This window comes from Protopterus annectens, chromosome 17.part0, assembly GCF_019279795.1.
Source record: "Protopterus annectens isolate FY-2018-M chromosome 17.part0, PAN1.0, whole genome shotgun sequence".
Lineage (NCBI taxonomy): Eukaryota > Metazoa > Chordata > Ceratodontiformes > Protopteridae > Protopterus > Protopterus annectens.
Window position 1 is genome coordinate 110,690,524 of NC_056751.1, and position 9,925 is coordinate 110,700,448.

A 9,925-nucleotide genomic window follows, 5' to 3' on the forward strand; every position below is an offset into this window, starting at 1 on the left:
GAAGAATAGGTGGAACCAAAACAGACTGATCTGCAGGATGAGGAATTACCCCTTGGAAAGGAGGAATTTCCTCCCACTGCCATCGGTAGCCCTGTTGAATGACTTTCAGAACCCATTTTTCTGGAACAGTCTGTTGCCAAAGGGACAAATGGAAATTCAGACTTTCTGGAAGAGAATAAGGGCCAGGGTGGGAGGGGGTCACAAGTTATCTTGAGTAGTCATTGAGACTTGTGGACTGTCCTTGGTTTTAGGAGATTGAGACTTCTTTTTGGAAACCCATTGCCACTTCTTCTTAAACTGCTGTTTACCTGAATTCTGTTGACATTGTTTGTTCTGCTTTTTGTCCAAACTGGGTGAGGAGAAAGAAAATCCCTTGGGCAATTAGGAAAAGGAGGGCTGAAAATCTAAGAGATTACCTGGATCAGATTGCTCCTTTCATCTCATTTTTTATCACCTCTGCAGCAGAAGGGCCAAACACAAAATCTCTGTCTAAGGGAGAATTTAAAATCTCATTTTTTAAAATCATGTCAGAGGTTCTTAGAATGCAGCCAAGCAAATCTCATTAAGACTGTATCAGTGGCCACAGTCCTGGAAGAAGTATAAACAGTCATACACACTGCAAACAACGAGTATTGACTTGGGCAACAGAAGAAACTAAGTTATTTAAAGCAGATTTTTCTTCACAAGAAGAAACTATAGATAAAACATTCTTCATACTCTCACAATATGTCAGAACATATGAGCCTGACAATTTAAAATTCTGTAAATCAAAGTTGCAGATGTATACAATGTTTTCCCATACTTATCAATAATTTTCCCATCCTAATCAAAAAGAGTAGGATTGGGATTAACTAAGTGTTTAGCAGCAGTAGGTCAACTAAAGCTATAGCTGCTAGGTCAGGCTTGGGAATACTGTATAAAAACTTTAAAGACTGAGGAACTTTATACATCCTATCTATCTTTTTAGAGATAAGTTTTGGAAAATCCTTTTGTAACAACTCATAGTATTTTCTGAGGGACTGATAAACTTCAGTAATCTCCCATTAAAAACATGTGGACATTCTAGCAATAGTCTCAGAGAAAGAGAAACACCCACAGAATCTGAAATTGAGCTCTCCTCTGAGTCTGAATTAGAAATCGGAGGACAAAACCTTGAATGCGTCCCTGCTTCTTCTTGTTCAGATTCAGAATCTTGAATCTCTTCAGGAAAAGAGGCACCCCTCTTTCTTTTATCAGAAACTGCTCTACAAGAAGGAACAATAGCCCAAACTAAACCCTGAGCCAGTCTCAGTAAACTACTATGGCCAAAGACATTTGAGGAGTAGTAGATACATTTGGTTTTCTGTTTCTTTTTGACAGGCAAAAATGGGGCCAACATTGTTACTAACAGCAGCCAGTACATCCCCAGGAATGGACACAGCATTCTGACATAACAGGAAACCTTCCCTGGTCCCTCTACCAAGACCAACAAGAGTGTCTCTCCCTTGCCCATTGAGGGGCCTCCAACAGCCACAGAGGATGGTTGACCCCTGATTTATAGTGGCTGTAAGTGCTACACCCAGTGGTGGCTGGTGACTTCAAATCAAGGGGGGGGGGCTGCAGGAAACAGCTGAATGGGTGGGGGTCAAATGGGAAGGGGTGTGGCCAACTAGAAAGGGGAGGAGCTATGCTCAAAACCACAAAAACTAACTTTAATTAAATACGCTGCCCTGGGTGCCAAACCATCATTATGAGAGTCCAATCAAGACAAAAATAAATGTAGAAGAATAAAAATATTTCAATGCACTGGCTGCATGACAGCTTACTTAATATCTAGATGGAAACAAAAGGTTGTGAGGCATGAAAAAATAAATTACTGTTTAAATACATTACTGGAATGCCAGTCAAAATCAAGTAGAAGAAAAACAAGAAGCACTCAACTCAAACCACTTCTCCTTGCACTGCAGTTCTAATTATAATTTATATTCAGCTTTATTAAAGTGCCAAGTAACATGCTAAAAGTAGAAATCTCTGTGATGCCCCCACTTGTAAAAATGTTTCTTATCCAAAAAAGACCTGCTGCCTGACAACTATCTACTTTTTTCATGGGGAAAACATGATCAAAGTAAAAAATGAAAAGCAAACAAGAAACAAGCTCAAGATACATTGCTTAAAGGATTACTGTACAGGTTATGGACCACACATGATTGGCATTCTGTTTGGTTTACAGGTAAAGTCTGTAGAGATGACTGGAAGTCTCCAACAAGTGTAATGAGCTTTTTAAAATAATGGAATCCTGTCCTTTAATACCCAAGGCTTATACATTATCTAGTCAAGTATTCTCTGCATGGCAACAACAGAAAGGCTTTCAATGTTGGCAATTCTTTAACAGTATGCTTATCAAAGCTTACTTGCATCTTACGATCTCAGACAAGCTTACCTTATGGTCATTAAAGCATTGCTACTTAAACACAGAGCAACAGGCACTTTCTGAGTAATAAGCATAAATCTGAGTAATAAGCATAAATCAACAGTACAAAAATATGACAGAAACCAGACCGTTCTGCAAAATCAAGGACAGATGAAAAGCCACTCTAGTACTTGTGTCTACTTTGGATGGGGGGACACACTGCACATTTACACTGCATAACTACTCCTTGCCTTGCTTGGACACATCCAGAGTCACTACATGGGGGAGTGGGGTACAACAAGTATGTCACAATTTGAAATGTCTCTGGCTGACTGTGATGGCCCTGACACATTTGTCATACCTCTCAATCTCAGAGCAAGAAATCTGGACAAAGCCATAAACAGAAGTGGGACAAAGGCCCAAAAATAAGGACATTTTTTAAAATATTGCTCTTATAAACTTAGAAAGCTAATAGAGGTCTTGCATTAGTATGAATTTTCTGAATGGTATGAAATCTGAAACTCGAATGTCTGTCATTATTTTCTAACTTCAGTCTTTAATTATTTGTTACTAATTTGCCAAAAACACAATTTTATAAAAAATGGACCAAAATGTGATGTAAAAATATAAAATAGCAACACAATACAGCTGGGAACCTATCAAAGAAGGGACACTTTAATATTAGTACTGCTAACGTGAGCAGCTGACAAAATAAAATAATCTACATGCATTTCTGAAATAAAAGTAATCTGATTATTACAGTTATTTCTTAATTATAAACCCTCCATGTTTTCTTCCAAAATTGCTATTTTGCTGAGGGATCATTAGGGGAAGAGCAACATTTTGAGCCAAAATCAGGGACAGTTGAGAGGTTTGGCTATGCCTAATTCTATAAAGCAATTTATTTGCATGTACCTCTCAACCTGTTAATGCAATAAATCAAGGCCAAATATATTGGGGGAACATATAAACAGTACTAAAAATTGCTCTTGTATAAACTGGGACCGTTGATAGAACAGGTCTTACTTTAACATGCATTTTTCTGAAGGTTATGGAGTCTGAAACTAGTGTGTCATTATTTAGTGACTTAATTCCTAAATGATTTGCCAGAAAACCACAAATTTTATGAGGAACAAACCAAAAATAAGAAGCAAAAAATCTATTCATTCTTTGAAAATCTGGACAGTTGGGAGGTATAGTTCAGCTGGGGCTGCCTAAGTTTGCCGCCCTTCCCCCTCACAAAACCATGGTCGAATGGAGCCTCCCCCTGCAGCCATTCCAATGATCCATTACTTTGCTATTTCACTCCATTTACCATAAACACTAATGTGCATACTGATTTACTTCTATGATGATTTGAATTTCATTTGAAAGTTTTATTTTGCATTTTACAGCACAAACACTAAGACATCTGCTAAACAAACTTGGCATTAAAACATCTCTGCCCTTGAAACTCACATTCATTGAAACAACATTAAAACCCACATTCAAAAAAAATACATTTTACCCGTGGCAGATAAAAATTAATTCTGGTCTGTTTTCAAATCATAGGCCCCTTGCATATGAAACATACATGTGCTCTTTGATACACCTTCCTATTGCTTTGAACATTTTTCCAGTAAACAATGAAACAAAACTGCCCAATTCAGAACATTTCCATCATAAAAGTCTACTCAAACTTCTACAGTCCACTATTATCAGTAAATATTCACAATTCTACAGTCTACCATTATCAGTAAATATGCACAATCTCTGAAGTAGTAAAAAAGTCATCTAAATAATTCCACGTTAAATAAATCTGTAATGAAGAGGTTGCTGCTAGCAATCACCTTTATATTTCATGGTTTCATCGAAAAATAAAGTGTCTGATGCCCCTGAGGAATAAATTGCCTAAATTACATTAAAAATAAGCTAGTAATATTGCAATAGGAAATGGATGGCAAACTGATAACAGGCTCATAGTTAGTATCTTAACTTTCAGTACGGCAGCATTCACCCCTTATGGGAGTAGGGCCAACAACCTTCTGCATCAAAAGCAAGTACACAACCTGTTGTGCTATTAGCAATGTGAGCTGACTTAGCATAATCCGCACTAAACTTCTCTTCCCCTGCAGCTCTCAGCTCCTTGTAAAATCTACTCAATACTCAACTGCATCTCAACTTTGCAGCACAAGAAGTCTGGAAAAAGCCAAATTTATTGGGGTGGGTCAAAAGGACAAAAACCAGGGACACATTAAACATTGCTTGTATAATCTTGGAAAGCTGCTAGAATAAAATGCTGTGTTACCACCATACATTTTACTGCCAAGGACCCTGTGCAAAAGAATCAGAACAACATACCACTATGCCAAATCACCTGCTTCGTGAAAGAAAAATGCTGTGTTACCACCATACGTTTTACTGCCAAGGTCCCTGTGCAAAACAGTCAAGAGCAACATACCACTATGCCAAATCAGCTGCTTTGTGAAAGAGAGGAAGACTGAAACTTAAATGGCTATCATTTAATGAATTCAGTTCTCACCATAGCTGTCAACCTCTTAGCCCAAAACACCTGGACAAACCCAGTAATGAGGGAATACAGCCCTCAAACATATTCAGTGAATTTAGTTCTTGCCATAGCTGTCAACCTTAGCACAAAAAACCTGGACAAAGCCAATAACAGGGTATTACAGTCCCAAAAATAAGGACAAATTTCAAAGTCATCTTATAAACTTAAAAAATTGCTATAATAAAAGGTTGTGTTACTATATATTTATTGCTAGAATAAAAAGTTGTTTTACTATGTATTTTCTGAAGAATATGAAGTCTGAAATTCAAATGCCTGTCAATTTTACTTCTGACGGAACAAAAACAATTTTCAGCAGATGCCCAGGGAGAAATACTGTAGACACATGTCTTTGTAAAATGGCAGGACACCAGTGCAAATCCACACAAACACAGGGATAAGATGCAGACTCCACACAGAAGGCACCCCAGCCAAGAATCAAACCAGAAAACCTATAGCTGTGAGGCAACAATACTGTCACTGCACCATCAAATATGTAAGGAAGTAAACATTCAGAAACCTGAAGTCTGAAATTCAAATGCCTGTCAATTTTATTTAACATTTGTTAATCAGGACAGTCTGACTTGGAACAAAAAAACAATTTTCAGCAGAGGCCCAGGAAGAAATAATGCAGACATGTCTTTGTAACATGGGAGGACACAAAAGCAAACCCACACAAACACAGGGAGAAGATACAGACCCCCCCACAAAGAAGGCACCCCAGCCAAGAATCAAACCCAAGAACCTGCAGCTGTGAGGCAACAGTGCTACCACTGCACCATCAGATATCAAGCATTGCAATATTTACAAACCACAGATATTATGAGGAATAGATCAGATCAAATATGAGGCAAAAATCTGCAATTTTTTTACAAATGGTGGTGGGTAGGGAATTCAGGTCTTTAACACCTGCATACAAGGTACAGGGTTCAAGCCTGAGGTATTCCCTACCATGAGTCTAACCACCAGTATATTGCACCTGGGGCATTTACACACACACACACACACACACACACACACACACACACACACACACTTACCTGTAGTCCATAACTCACACACATACTTACCTGTAGTCCATAACTCTAAAGTACCACCACACATCCGATCCCTATCCAAAACCCGCGCACATCTGACCCTGCCCGTCGTGAGATCTTCCCCCGACGAGACTGCAGCAACTCCAATCCAGACCCTGCCTGTCGCGAGATCCTAAATTCCTGACTGCTGACGCGTTTCCCCAGGACAGTCTATGCAGTTTAAAACTGCATAGACTTCTGGGAGCTCTGTTCTCCATGTTTCCCAGTCAGGACTGCTGCTGAGACAGTCTGCGCATGCTCCAGACTGTTTCAGCAGCAGTCCGGACTAGTGTGTGAAGTCCATGATTTTTAAAATTTTTTTTTTCTATTTATTTTTTTATTTTAAAGTTGAGGGGGCTGCAGTCCAGCAGTCCAATAGCACGGGCCGCCCCTGGCTACACCAGAGGGATTCAGGGTAAAAGATGAGTGGTCTAAGATGCAACAAATGGCCACAGCAGAGTAACCCACCTGCAGCTGAGGCAAACTGTTAGGTTGCTGTGGTGGCAAAGGCTGTTTGCATAACTTTTTCTTTTTGTGGCTAGAAGAAAGACTGGCCATAAGACCGACAATCTGTTCCATGGTCAAGCTGAAAATGGTGCCCCTTTCCTAGGGAAGACAAGTAGCAAATGCCAATAAAAGTATAAGGCCACAGAAGTTACTTTTTTGACAGAAAAAAAAACAGAGTAAAAAGCACATTCAAAGTCTATGGCAGCCCCACAATGGAAAAGTGAACATAATTTCTCCATAGAAAATATGTTATCAGTTAGTTTATACTACTTTAAAACTGACAGAAAAATGTGTGCTCCATTTAAAAGTATGTTAAAGTCCTGAGACAGTCCATTAGAACACAACAGTCCTACCTTTAAAATAACTTATTCAAAGAGGAAAGTAATAAAATATCAGTAAATACAAGAAAATGGAAGTTTTTTTTCTCCAAAGGGAATTTATCTACCCAGCAAAGGATAGCACAAGCTGACCGTTGATCCTTGAAAGACTCAGAGAAGCATATTCTTATGTAGCAGTAAAGCTTTGAAGGGTAAAGCTCTGAAGGGCTTTGCACCCAAACTTATCTTTTAGTTAGCTCATCTTGAGCTGCTTGATAGTTTGGCCATGTAGAAGGTGCACTGAGGCTTTGGAAGCTGGCCATCTGTATATCCTTGGTAGGATATAACCCATAGCGCTAAGGCTACTGTAGCAGTGATCAATATGAAGAACATTGGTAAATGTTCTCTTTGTGCCTAGTGTTCCAGTTCTATTAACTTTATTTCCATCTCCTCAAGTTTAGTTTCCCGATTCACTATTCTTTGCTTTAATTGTTGTTCTGTTTCACTCAGTTCCATGATCCTGTCTGAATGTATGGATAGACTGCATCAATTTCAGTCGTCTTTGAGCTGTTTGATATACTATAGTCTGTCAATGTGCTACTTAGATTTGATATTTTAGTATAAATGTTATGAAAGCTTATCTCCCATCACTGAAGGTGTAGCCCACTCATTCCACCTAGGATCGGTCATCCCAATCCACACCTTTCCTTATTTCATCTCACAAAGGTCACCCTCTATATTAGGAAGAGAGGTATTCTTACTCTGCTTTATTCTTTTTTTTTTTTTTTTTTTTTTTTTCAGATCTGATCATAGATATGTATTTGGTTGTAGACACCTCTCTTTTTTGTGCTACTCCCAAAATTCCGATGGTTTATATAAACTTTTGGTCATCCAGCATAGAGCTGCACTAACTTCAAGCTAACTGCTCACTACCATACCTGAAAATCTCTTTGCTGTGATCATTTTAAGAAAATGTCTTTGACTCCTTCTATGTAGCTTTCCATTTTCCCCACGAGCAACTAATAAACTAAGTCCAGAAAACTAAATATTTATTTGTGTTTACTCACTCACAGAACTACCATAGCAGAGAAAAAAAAATTGTAAAACTGTGTAAAACAGCAAATCAACCACAGAAAACCAGTAATAAAATTTAAATATGAAGCTGGATAAAATTATGTCTTACTTTTCAGGATGGATGGGCAAGTTTAGGTTTCCATTTTTCTTTAAATAAATGCCAAATGATCCAAAAAAATGTCATATGCCACAACTCACCAGACTGATATGATGTTGCTGTTGTTGGGACTGTCCGCTATAATTTATCCAGTAATACAACAAAGCCAAAAAAGCACCCATGCCCCAGCAGTTCTTTTCAGCAGCCTTGGTAGGACATCTGTGGGGCACACACCAATGCAAATAATTCTGTCATCTAAGATTAAATTAGTCAACTAACTGCCATACAAGTGTACCAAAGAGAAAGGAAAATATTGGCTATATTTATCTGTAGCAACCACATATTAGAGTGACCTGTCAGAAATGGTTCAACAGCTGGTCAGTTTTCACCACCATGCCATCAGTAAGCAGCATGTAGTTTGACCCCCTCCCCCCAAGCAACTTCTCATTGCAATCAAAGAAATAATGAGGCAGGGTTGCACAACCATTCCAGGAGTCATACTTGAATGCAGACAAATTTTTTTATCCCAATTCCTTGATAGTATATTTCCTCAATCATGAAGAATCAAAACACATTGGTTTGAAGCAGAGATGTACTTACAGGTATTGTATGCTTACAGGTAATCATATAGTAAATTAATTCTTCAGAAACTTGCAGTAGAAGTCTTACTTTCTTTATAGCTCAAAGTTACAACTCTTATTTTGTCAAAACTATATTTAAGCACACAGCACTGTTAGGTAAGGTAAATCTTTACTGATTTGTGAGTAGTTAAATAATCATGTATTTAATTGTATTTATTTTATTTTATTTTATATGAATTTGTTAACCATGTTAAAGCACTGATCACAACTGACCAATTTCAATATTAACCCAGTGAAAAATTACAAAAATACAGAGATACTTTGTAAAATTAGAGAGATTATGCAGTGCAAACTGTTAACATTTAACAACAGGGAAAGCACTGTAGTACATTCAGGGCCAGATTCCAAAAGAGTTGCTCTCAGTGTAAATCTGCCCTGATTCTGAAAAATCTGCTCCTAGTGTAAGTGACTTACTTTGATGTAAAGCTTATTTATAAACAGGCTTACACTAGAGACCAGATACAAAAGACCTGCTGTCCATGTAAGTAGTTACTTACACGGAATGCAAGTCTTTTGGCATCAGGTCCTCAGTATAACAAGGGAAAGAGCATTATTTTATATATAGTAGAAGACAGCCCCCCCAATGTCTGTAAATATACAACTGACTTCTTCTTCTCCTTTCGTCTGCTCCCCTTAGGGGCCGCCACACGGATTATCACTCCGCAGAACGAGTGGCAGTAGAGTTTTATGGTGTTGAGTTGCCAGGCTCAGAAGGCACACACATGCACACACTCACACCTAAGGACAATTTAGAATGTCCAATCCACCTGCAGCATGACTTGGAATGCGTCAGGAAACCGGAGCACCTGGAGGAAACCCACACGAATACAGGGAGGACATGCAGATTCTGCACAGAAGGCATCACAGCCGAGAATTGAACTGGAGATTGAACTAGTGCTATGGAAAATTAGTTAGGGTAACTGTTTCACAAATGCATAAGTGAATACAAATGTACTGATATTAGTGAGTAGATCTATTAAAGACATAGAAAAGTGTTTAAGCACTTGAAAAACAACATATTTATTCCTTCTTCTTCTTCATAAGAATGAAACAAAATGTCGTTTTACTCTAAGAAGCTTATTTTAGATTAAGCTTGTGAAATGGTAGCTGCATATTCGTTTAAGAATTATTTGCGTGTAAGACAAGGCCTATAGTTTATAACAACAGTGACTGATTTTTTAGCATTAGAAATCAGAATGTTGAGCAGTGTCTACATTTCTGAAGGGAAAAAAGACCACCTGCATCACCTGTGTGGATCTACACCTCCAGCACCTTTGAA

The 9,925-nt window shown here is 38.3% G+C and overlaps 1 long non-coding RNA gene across 1 annotated transcript in view; it reads left to right on the forward strand.

The window, feature by feature from the left end:
- Window positions 1-9,389, forward strand: part of LOC122791770 — a 109,663-nt gene extending 100,274 nt beyond the window's left edge. The window contains exon 3 of the long non-coding RNA XR_006363196.1: window positions 9,284-9,389. This is a non-coding gene — a long non-coding RNA (uncharacterized LOC122791770). The remainder of the gene's footprint in view (window positions 1-9,283) is intronic.
- Window positions 9,390-9,925: the final 536 nt, after the last annotated feature.